This window comes from Thamnophis elegans, chromosome Z (assembly GCF_009769535.1).
Source record: "Thamnophis elegans isolate rThaEle1 chromosome Z, rThaEle1.pri, whole genome shotgun sequence".
Lineage (NCBI taxonomy): Eukaryota > Metazoa > Chordata > Lepidosauria > Squamata > Colubridae > Thamnophis > Thamnophis elegans.
Window position 1 is genome coordinate 6,221,411 of NC_045558.1, and position 11,571 is coordinate 6,232,981.

The 11,571-nt window shown below is 46.4% G+C and overlaps 1 protein-coding gene across 1 annotated transcript in view; it reads right to left on the bottom strand.

Annotated features, from left to right (window-relative positions):
* The window catches only part of VILL (villin like), a 73,102-nt gene extending 61,669 nt beyond the window's left edge, over positions 1-11,433 (bottom strand). Inside the window, exon 1 of the mRNA XM_032234631.1 lies at positions 11,369-11,433. The gene's annotated coding sequence lies outside the window, so the exon portion shown is untranslated. The remainder of the gene's footprint in view (positions 1-11,368) is intronic.
* Positions 11,434-11,571: the final 138 nt, after the last annotated feature.

Below are 11,571 nucleotides of genomic sequence, written 5' to 3' on the forward strand. Positions count from 1 at the left end.
ATGCACCTTTGACCGATACACATGCTTGGAAAATCTGTGATATTGTGGGGGGGTGGGGGGAGTCCTAATAGTTAAAGACTAGGAACAAAGTTTGAATCAGAAATATAACTATAGTCCTTTTTTTTCCTGCAGAAGTTCTGGACTACAGAACCTATGAGCCTCTGATCAAAGTTGATGAAAGCTGTAGTTGAAGTCATCTGAAGAACGATATTTTGGAAAACAGATATGTAATTTAAATTGGTATTTCTCAGCTTTCTCAAGTTTAAGATGGGTGGACTTCAACTCCCAGAATTTCCCAGCCAGCATAGCTGGCTGGGGAATTCTGGGAGTTGAAGTCCACCCATCTTAAACTTGCCAACATTGAGTGACACCGGATTAAAGTGGGAAATATTCCGTCCTTGAGGATCCACAACTAAAAAACTTTGACAAGTTTCTAACAGGTTCTTGCTTCTGGAGGCAGTGGTTATTTTTAACCAAGCAAGGAAAATTCAGCTGCCTCTGCCCAACACCAGCCAAAGAAGTGCAGCTCAACCGCAGAAAATAACTTCCCTCTGGCTGAACAACACCAAAACCCAGCCAGATTTCACTCCTGAGAATCTGTGCCTGTGCTTGTTAGATGTGAACAGAAACACAGATTAGGAGTTTTCGCAATCTAATTCCGTAAGAATGGTGCACCACACTGCAATCCTCATTTCATCCCTATTCTGCTTGGATGTCGGTTATGGGGTTTGCGGAGGGAGGGAGGGGGGAATCCTGTGGGATTTTCACATTACAAAAAAAGATGTTTGAGACTTTGGGAAAAAAAAAATGCAGAGAACAGCAAATAAGATGATTAAAGGCCTGGAGCAGGGGTGAAATCCAGCAGGTTCTGACAGGTCCTGGAGAACCGGTAGCGGATATTTTGAGTAGTTCGGAGAACCGGTAGCAGAAAATTTGAGTAGTTTGGAGAACCGGCAAATGCCACCTCTGGCTGGCCCCAGAGTGGGGAGGGAATGGAGATTTTGCAGTATCCTTCCCCTGGAGTAGGGAGGGAATGGAGATTTTGCAGTATCCTTCCCTTAGAGTGGGGAGGGAATGGAGATTTTGCAGTAACTTTCCCCTGGAGTAGGGAGGGAATGGAGATTTTGCAGCATCCTTCCCCTGGAGTGGGGAGGGAATGGAGATTTTGCAGTATCCTTCCCCTAGAGTGGGGAGGGAATGGAGATTTTGCAGTAACTTTCCCCTGGAGTAGGGAGGGAATGGAGATTTTGCAGTAACTTTCCCCTGAAGTGGGGAGGGAATGGAGATTTTGCAGTAACTTTCCCCTGAAGTGGGGAGGGAATGGAGATTTTGCAGCATCCTTCCCCTGGAGTGGGGAGGGAATGGAGATTTTGCAGTAACTTTCCCCTGAAGTGGGGAGGGAATGGAGATTTTGCAGTATCCTTCCCCTGGAGTGGGGAGGGAATGGAGATTTTGCAGCATCCTTCCCCTGAAGTGGGGAGGGAATGGAGATTTTGCAGCATCCTTCCCCTGGAGTGGGGAGGGAATGGAGATTTTGCAGTAACTTTCCCCTGAAGTGGGGAGGGAATGGAGATTTTGCAGCATCCTTCCCCTGGAGTGGGGAGGGAATGGAGATTTTGCAGTAACTTTCCCCTGAAGTGGGGAGGGAATGGAGATTTTGCAGTATCCTTCCCCTGGAGTGGGGAGGGAATGGAGATTTTGCAGCATCCTTCCCCTGGAGTGGGGAGGGAATGGAGATTTTGCAGTAACTTTCCCCTGGAGTGGGGAGGGAATGGAGATTTTGCAGTATCCTTCCCCTAGAGTGGGGAGGAATGGGGATTTTGTGGTATCCTTCCCTTAGAGTGGGGAGGGAATGGAGATTTTGCAGTAACTTTCCCCTAGAGTGGGGAGGGAATGGAGATTTTGCAGTAACTTTCCCCTGGAGTGGGGAGGGAATGGAGATTTTGCAGTAACTTTCCCCTGAAGTGGGGAGGGAATGGAGATTTTGCAGTAACTTTCCCCTGGAGTGGGGAGGGAATGGAGATTTTGCAGTATCCTTCCCCTGAAGTGGGGAGGGAATGGAGATTTTGCAGCATCCTTCCCCTGGAGTGGGGAGGGAATGGAGATTTTGCAGTAACTTTCCCCTGAAGTGGGGAGGGAATGGAGATTTTGCAGTAACTTTCCCCTGGAGTGGGGAGGGAATGGAGATTTTGCAGTATCCTTCCCCTGAAGTGGGGAGGGAATGGAGATTTTGCAGCATCCTTCCCCTGGAGTGGGGAGGGAATGGAGATTTTGCAGTAACTTTCCCCTGAAGTGGGGAGGGAATGGAGATTTTGCAGTATCCTTCCCCTGGAGTGGGGAGGGAATGGAGATTTTGCAGCATCCTTCCCCTGGAGTGGGGAGGGAATGGAGATTTTGCAGTAACTTTCCCCTGGAGTGGGGAGGGAATGGAGATTTTGCAGTATCCTTCCCCTAGAGTGGGGAGGAATGGGGATTTTGTGGTATCCTTCCCTTAGAGTGGGGAGGGAATGGAGATTTTGCAGTAACTTTCCCCTAGAGTGGGGAGGGAATGGAGATTTTGCAGTAACTTTCCCCTGGAGTAGGGAGGGAATGGAGATTTTGCAGTAACTTTCCCCTGGAGTGGGGAGGGAATGGAGATTTTGCAGTAACTTTCCCCTGAAGTGGGGAGGGAATGGAGATTTTGCAGTAACTTTCCCCTGGAGTGGGGAGGGAATGGAGATTTTGCAGTATCCTTCCCCTGAAGTGGGGAGGGAATGGAGATTTTGCAGCATCCTTCCCCTGGAGTGGGGAGGGAATGGAGATTTTGCAGTAACTTTCCCCTGAAGTGGGGAGGGAATGGAGATTTTGCAGTAACTTTCCCCTGGAGTAGGGAGGGAATGGAGATTTTGCAGTATCCTTCCCCTGGAGTGGGGAGGGAATGGAGATTTTGCAGTATCCTTCCCCTAGAGTGGGGAGGAATGGGGATTTTGTGGTATCCTTCCCCTGGAGTGGGGAGGGAATGGAGATTTTGCAGCATCCTTCCCCTGGAGTGGGGAGGGAATGGAGATTTTGCAGCATCCTTCCCCTGGAGTGGGGAGGGAATGGAGATTTTGCAGTAACTTTCCCCTGAAGTGGGGAGGGAATGGAGATTTTGCAGTATCCTTCCCCTGGAGTGGGGAGGGAATGGAGATTTTGCAGCATCCTTCCCCTGGAGTGGGGAGGGAATGGAGATTTTGCAGTAACTTTCCCCTGAAGTGGGGAGGGAATGGAGATTTTGCAGTAACTTTCCCCTGAAGTGGGGAGGGAATGGAGATTTTGCAGCATCCTTCCCCTGGAGTGGGGAGGGAATGGAGATTTTGCAGCATCCTTCCCCTGGAGTGGGGAGGGAATGGAGATTTTGCAGCATCCTTCCCCTGGAGTGGGGAGGGAATGGAGATTTTGCAGTAACTTTCCCCTGAAGTGGGGAGGGAATGGAGATTTTGCAGTAACTTTCCCCTGAAGTGGGGAGGGAATGGAGATTTTGCAGTAACTTTCCCCTGAAGTGGGGAGGGAATGGAGATTTTGCAGCATCCTTCCCCTGGAGTGGGGAGGGAATGGAGATTTTGCAGTATCCTTCCCCTGGAGTGGGGAGGGAATGGAGATTTTGCAGTAACTTTCCCCTGAAGTGGGGAGGGAATGGAGATTTTGCAGCATCCTTCCCCTGGAGTGGGGAGGGAATGGAGATTTTGCAGCATCCTTCCCCAGTATCCTTCCCCGCCCACCAAGCCACACCATGCCATGCCCACAGAACTGGTAGTAAAAAAATTTCACCACTGGGCTGGAGACGAAGACATATGAAGAACGATTGAAGGAACTGGGTAAGGCTATTCTAGAAAAAAGAACTAGAAGGGAAATGATAGTATTCCATTAGTTGGGGGGCTGCGGTAAAAAAGAGGCGGGGGGGTTTCCAACTTATTTTCCAAAGCACTTGTAGGCAGGAGAAGAAACAACGGATGGAAATTAATCAAGGAGAGGAGCAACCTGGAATTAAGGAGAAACTTCCTAACAGCGAGAACAATTAAACAGTGGAACAGAACTTGTCTCCAGAAGCTGTGGGTGCTCCATCACTGGAGGCTTTCAAGAAAAGACTGGACAGCCTATCTGAAATGATATAGGGTCTCTCTGCTTGAGGACAGGGTTGGACTAGAAGACCTCCAAGGTCCCTTCCAGCTCGAAAGTGATTGATTGGACCAGAAAAAGTGGTGTTTTGGGTATGCGGCAGGGGTGAGTTGCAACTGGTTCGCGGCGGTCCCTGCGAACCGGTTGGTTGCCGAACCTGGAAGTAAGTAACTTCCAGGAACGGCGAAGGGCGCGCCCGCCCGCGGTCCTTACCCGGTTTTGACGAGTTCTGCGCTTCCACGCATGCGCAGGACACATACAGCGCCTGCGCGATCGTCCAGGAGCAGCTGGAGCGTTGCGCAGGCGCTAGTACGCATGCGTGCACCGCGCGTGTGCACGAGGACACCGCCGGCCCCGTTCCAACCGAACCGGTTGGAACGGGGCGAGAAACCTACCCCTGGTGTGCGGCACTGTTTATCAGAGAGAAAGGGGAGAAGAAGGCTGCAGGGACCAGTTTCATCCACCATGGATGAAAGCCAGGCATCGTCATCAGAGGGCTGCAGAGAAAGACTTCTGAAGGAAGACCACGAAGAATGTAGAAGACTCTGCCTGGAAACTGGAGACCTTTGAGATTCAGGAAAATACAGTTGTGACGTTGGAACATTGGCTTATCCCGATGGAGGAAAACATGAGAAGTGAGCTAGGTGGATCAGAAACAGGAGAAGCCCCAGCAGAGAGGGATACTGATTGGGATACAAGTGACCCTCAACTTATGACCACAACTGAGCCCAAAATTCCTGCTGCTAAGCGAGACGGTTGTTAAGTGAATTTTTACAACCTTTCTTGCCACAGTTGCGAAGGACAACGGCTGCGGTTGTTGAATTAGTAACCTGCTTGTTAAGTGAACCTGTTTCCCAACTGACTTTGCTTGTGGGAAGCGGATTACATGACACCCCGGGGAAACAGCAACCGTCATAAATGTGACTCAGTTGTCAAGCATCCGGATGTAAATCACACACACAACCATGGGGATGCTGCAAGGGCCATAAGCCACTGTTTTCCCCCAGTGCTTTTGTAACTTTGAATGGTCCCCGAGTGAATTGCTGTAAGTCGGAGACTATCTGTATGCATAGGAGAAATGCGTCAACGGTTGTGCGAAAAAACACTTGTAAGCACTTTTTTTAGTGCTATGTAACTTCAAGCGATCACTAAGCAAATGGTTGTATGTCGAGGACTGTCTGTATGCAGATGAGATAGAGAAGTCCCAACAGAGAGGAATGCTGTAAGGCCTGATGCCCATCCTCAGTGTAGGATGTGGAGGAATGTGAAATTTTATTTATTTATTTAGTTGGTCAAACATGCACGAGATGACAGGTATAAGGATAGAATAGAATAGAATAGAATTTTATTATTTGTATGCCGCCCTTCTCCGGGAGGACTCAGGGCGGCGAACAATTCAAGGGGGGGAAAAGGGGAACATAAAAAACAAAATACAAATAATAAAAGTAAACAACAGTCGCACAACCATACATGTCGAGAGGGGAGGGAACTCAACACCCCCAGGCCTGTCGGCAAAGCCAGGTTTGACGGCTTTTCGGAAGGCCTTGAGAGAGGTGAGGGTCCGAATCCCTGCGGGGAGTTCGTTCCAGAGGGCCGGAGCTGCAACAGAGAAGGCCCTCCCCCGAGTAATAGCCAGGTGGCATTGGCTGGTAGATGGCACCCGGAGGAGGCCAACCCTGTGAGATCTAATGGGTCTGTGGGAGGTAATTGGCAGCAGGCGGTCTCTCAAGTACCCAGGTCCAATACCATGAAGGGCTTTATAAGTTACGACTAGCACTTTGAAGTGTATCCGGAGACTGATCGGTAACCAGTGCAGCTCGCGGAGGATAGGTGTAACGTGGGTGTACCAAGGTGCACCCACAATCGCTCGCACGGCTGCGTTCTGGACGAGTTGAAGTCTCCGAATACTCTTCAAGGCTGCCCCATGTAGAGCGCATTGCAGTAGTAGGATAAACAATACGAGCACAGGAAATGGGTACAAATAAGTGGGGACAGTAGGACAGGGACGGTAGGCACGCTGGTGCGCTTATGCACACCCCCTTTATGGACGTCCACGGCAGACAGTTTAAGATTAAAGCTGCGGGGGGTTTGAGGATGTAACAACCGAGTCGGGTAGAGCATTCCAGGCGTTGACCACTCTGTGGCTGAAGTCGTATTTTCTGCAATCGAGTTTGGAGCGGTTTACCTTGAGTTTGTATCGATTGTTTGCCCGTGTATTATTGAGGTTGAAGCTGAAGAAGTCGTCGACAGATACGGTGTTGTAGCGGATAATTTTGGGTATCCAAGGCCAAAATTTCGAGCCTGGTGGCCTAAACAATTCTATTGTGAGTAGAGGAGCAGAGGACTCTTCTCGGGGAAATATCTCTGGACTCGCTCAATTGTATTAATGTCTGATATATAGTGTGGATTCCAGGCAGACAAGCTGTATTCGAGAATAGGTCTGGCAAAGGTTTTGTATGCCCTAGTTAACAGTACAATGTTACCGGAGAAGAAGCTTCACAAGATTAGGTGAACAACTCTTAATGCCTTTTAGGCATTGCCAAGGTGGTGCAGTGGTTAAATGCAGCACTGCAGGCTACTGCTAGATCAGCAGTTCAGCGGTTCAAATCTCACCGGCTCAGGGTTGACTCAGCCTTCCATCCTTCCGAGGTGGGTAAAATGAGGACCCAGATTGTTGGGGGCAATATGCTGACTCTCTGTAAATCGCTTAGAGAGGGCTGAAAGCCCTATGAAGCGGTATATAAGTCTACTGCTATTGCTATTGCTATTGCTGTTACAGTGAGTTCTAGGGCTTAGATCTGGGAATAGTAAGTGATAGATAACTGGGGTCTGGAATTATTTTTCAACAGGCAAAGATGGGAGAGGAATTAAATTATGGCCGTTGCGTCTGGCTGGCTGATCTACAGGTGCAATTCTTCTGCTGTTGATCAGGTGAATCTGAGGAGTGGAGGAGGATGTGAAGACGGAATCATGGAAGCCACCTTAGAAGACCATCTGGGAGTTTGCAGGGACAGAGGTTCTTCAGGCCTGGTTTGTGGCTCCTTCTAAACCAGGGATTTCCAGCCTTGGCAACTTTTAAGACTTGTAGACATCAACTCCCAGAATTCCTCAGCCAGCTTTGCTTAAGTGAATCCCTGCAGTTGCTAAATTAGTAACCCAGTTGTTAAGTGAATCTGGTTTCCCCATTGACTTTGCTCGTCAGAAGGTCTCCAAAGGAGACGACCTGACAACGGGAACATTGCAGCCGTCATAAATGTGAATCAGTTGTCAAGCATCCAGATGTAAATCACACATCTAAGGGGATGCTGCAAGGCAGTGGTGGGTTTCAAAAATTGTTTGAACCTACTCTGTGGGTGTGGCCTCCTTTGTGGGAGTGGCTTGTCGTCCATGTGACCGGATGGGAGTGGCTTGCCGCCCATGTGACCGGATATGAAGATGCCGACGACACTTGTCAGAACCACCTTAAATTGCCTCACACACAGCACTGGCATGCAGAAGAATATGATGTCAACTTGTTTTTTAAAAGGCACCTTTGGTTCGCGTTAAAACAACTTCAACACACGCAATGTTCTGATTGCACCACAAACGCAGAAGTCATCCTTACCTTTCACAGAGGCACTGAGTTTTATAAATAGGAGCATGATAGTGTAGAATAATCATATCCAAGGACCAGTGGTGGGTTTCAAAAAATTTTGGAAGCTCTTCTGTAGGTTTGGCCTGCTTTCCGGGTCCACTGGTGGAACCTCTTCTAACCGGTTCGGTAGGTTCTACCGAATAGGTGCGAACTGGTAGGAACCCACCTCTGCTGCAAGGGTCATAAGTTTGAAAAGGGGTCATAAGTCACTTTTTTCCAGTGCTTTTGTAACTTTGAATGGTCACTAGGACTCTGCAAGTGGCAATAAATACACTTGCCAAGCATCCAAACTTTGATCATGTGACAAAACACAGGATAATGGAGTTGGAAGGGGCCTTGGGAGGTCTTCTAGTCCAACCCTCTGATTAGGCAGGAGAACTTATATCATTCCAGACAAATGGTTATCCCGTTTCTTCTTAAAAACGTCCAGTGTTAGGTCATTCACAATTTCTGGAGGCAACTTCTGTTCCACTGATTAATTGTTCTAACTGTCAGGAAATTTCTCCTCAGTTCTAAGTTGCTTCTCTCCTTGATTAGTTTCCACCCATTGCTTCTTGTCCTGCCTTCAGGTGCCTTGGAGAATAGCTTGACTCTCTCTTCTTTGTGGCAACTCCTGAGATATTGGAAGACTGCTATCATGTCTCCCTTAGTCCTTCTTTTCATCAACTAGACATACCCAGTTCATGCAACCGTTCTTCATATGTTTTAGCCTCCAGTCCCCTAATCCTCTTTGTTGCTCTTCTCTGCGCTCTTTCCAGAGTCTCCACATCTTTTTTACATCGTGGCGACCAGAACTGAATGCCGTATTCCAAGTGTGGCCTTCCCAAGGCCTTATAAAGTGGTATTAATTAACCCTTCACGTGATCTTGATTCTACGATCATAGGGATATGGCAAATGTCATAACTGCAAGGACCGGTTGTAAGATTTTTTAAAGCACCATTGTAACATTGAACATTCACTCAACAAATGGTTATAAGTTGAGGACTGTATCCTTCATTTCTGTTCCAGCAATGAAACTGATGAAAAATAGATTGTTGTCATTTCGCCAGGGAATTTTCTTCTGATAAAAAGGAATAGTTTACCAAGAGGAGCTCAGCTCAGCCCAGTTCTGCTCTGAAAACATAGTGGGGGAAAATCAGCTCCATTTGCCTTTGGTCAATATTATCTTTAACAAAAGACCTTTTCCTTTGTTAGCAGTAAATGCACCTGACTTCCTCTTTTTAGCAGAAAGCAGCTATAGATCTCAGCTGGTGCTGGCTTAAATAGCCGTCTTCCAATATTGGAGGGGCTGCCACAAAGAAGAGGGAGTCAAGCTATTCTCCAAAGCACCTGAAGGCAGGACAAGAAGCAACGGGTGGAAACTAATTGAGGAGAGAAGCAATCTGGAATTAAAAAGATATTTCCTGACAGTTAGAACAATTAATCAGTGGAACAGAAATTGCCTCCAGAAGTTGTGAATGCTCCAACACTGGAAGTTTTTAAGAAGAAACTGGACAGCCATTTGTCTGAAGTGGTGTAGGGTTTCCTGCCTAAGCAGGGGGTTGGACTAGAAGACCTCCAAGGTCCCTTCCAACTCTTGTTATTCTTTTAAATCAAGTGCAGGTGTTCTGATACCTTCCATATTTCCCAGCCACTGCTTACAACTTTCATTAATTTTGGGATCTCAATGCTGTTGGGGCGTGTCTGGTTGGGGAAAACTAATTCAGGAAAATCACAAAGGTAAACTCAAGGCTTTCCTTATGAGGCTGTTTTGCCTCTCAAGTATTAATACGATGTGTAAGAGAGAAACAGCTACATCAAAAAAGGCTGCTTCTAGATCTCCTAGAATTGCAGTTCTGCACCTAAGCTATTTTGGGTGGTTAGAAGACTCAAGAAACCTCACCTCTAATATTCCGTAAATCAACTAAGGAGGGGAAAAAACCGAACGAAGAAACATTCCTTTGCCTTTACATCAGAGATTTAAAAAAAAAATCTTGGGGGAACCTAAAACTTTAAATCAAATTGAGCTCCTGCCACAAGTCAAATGAGTCATTCACAAGGAATGGCACAAGAGATAATTACTCAGTAGGTGAAAGTCAGAGCAATTTTTACTGTATTCACCAGCAAAAAGTCAAATGTAGATTGTGTCCTTATCTAATGCTGGGTTGGAAAAGCACCCGAGCTCAAACCTTGAAAATAATATTCCTCAAATGCAAAAGGAAGGAAGGAAGGAGGGAGGGAGGGAAGGAAGGAAGGAAGGAGGAAGACTGACAGGAAGGAGGGAGAAAGACAGACAGACAAGAAAGAAAAGGAGAGAGAAAGAAAAAGAGAGAAGGATGGAGGGGGGAGAGAAAGAAATACAGAAAGAGAAAAAAGAACAAAAGAAAGGCCAACAGATAGAAAGAAAGAAAGACAGGAAGAAAGGAAGCAGAAAGAGACAGAAAGGAAGAAAGGAAGACAAACAGAAAAGAAAGAAAAAGAAATGAAGGAAGGAAGACAGATAGATAGATAGACAGGAAGGAAAGAAGAAAGATAAGAAAGAGAAAGAAAGAAAGAGAAAGAGAGAGAGAGAAGGAGGGAGGGAGAAAGTGAAAGACAGACAGGAAGAAAGGAAGAAGAAAGACAGAAAGACAGACAGAAAGAGAAAAAATTAAAGAAAGACAAACAGAAAAGAAAGAAAGAGGAAAAGGAAGGAAGGAAGACAGATAGGAAGGAAGGGAGAAGAAAGACAGACAGACAAGAAAGAAAGAAAGAAAGAAAGAAGGAAGGAAGGAAGGAAGGAAGGAAGGAAGGAAGGAAAGAAAGAAGGGAGGGAGAGAAAGAAAGACAGTCAGAAAGAGAAAGAAAGAAAACATACAGACAGATAGATAGAAAGAAAGACAGGAAGAAAAAAGAAAGACAAACAGAAAAAGAAAGACAGACAGAAAAAGAAAGAAAGAAAAGAAAGAAAGAGGAAGAGAGAGAAAGAAAGGAAGAAAGAGAAAGAAAGAAACATAGATATTTAATTTAGGTTTGCATATCATGATTAAATGAAACATACTCAGTTACTCCATCTGCCTGGGTTTGACCATAGGCTGAAGCCTCAGTGGTGCTCGCTTCATAAACAACAGCTAATCCCAAAACCAGTCAACCTAATTTTAGTTTTATTTCACTGTGCAAATGCTTTGAAAGGCAATTCTTCACCCGTTATTTTGCCTCCTTCAAGCAAAAAACCATTTACAAAATTAAAGAAACACCAATCCTTAAACGAAGAGACCACTATCGATTTGCATCCCCAATTCCAGCCTGATAAATAAGAACATGATCTCCAGAAAACATGCCAATCCTAAACTCAACAGGATAAAGCCCAATTTTAAATAATCTGCATTTGTCCCCTTTTCAATTGCCTGGACAGTCAAACACACCCACCACACCTTTGGGGGGAGAGTCTGTTCAAAACCCCTAATTCCTAAGCTGAGCTACTTTAAGAGATATAGAAAAGAATTCAAATTCCTCCTACGCAATCCGGGCACGCAGCAAAATCTGATCAATCAATACATCAAGAGAATCACAGCCAATTAAGATTGGTTGGCTTCTTTCCCTTCCTTCTCAAAAACGATCTAGGAAATTTAGCTTACTTTACAGTCCAGATTATTCTGGGTTTCTGGAATTTCCTGCCCACCTGCTTCCAAACCACTCTGCAAACTGCCTTTTTTGAGTTTGAGGCTGACAGCAGCTGTCGTGTAATCTCTAGCAAAAAAAAAGGGGGCATGTCCAGAGGTGGTTGCTAACGTGGAAACCTCCCTTAACCGGCTACGCCCAGATTTGCCAATGCAAACTC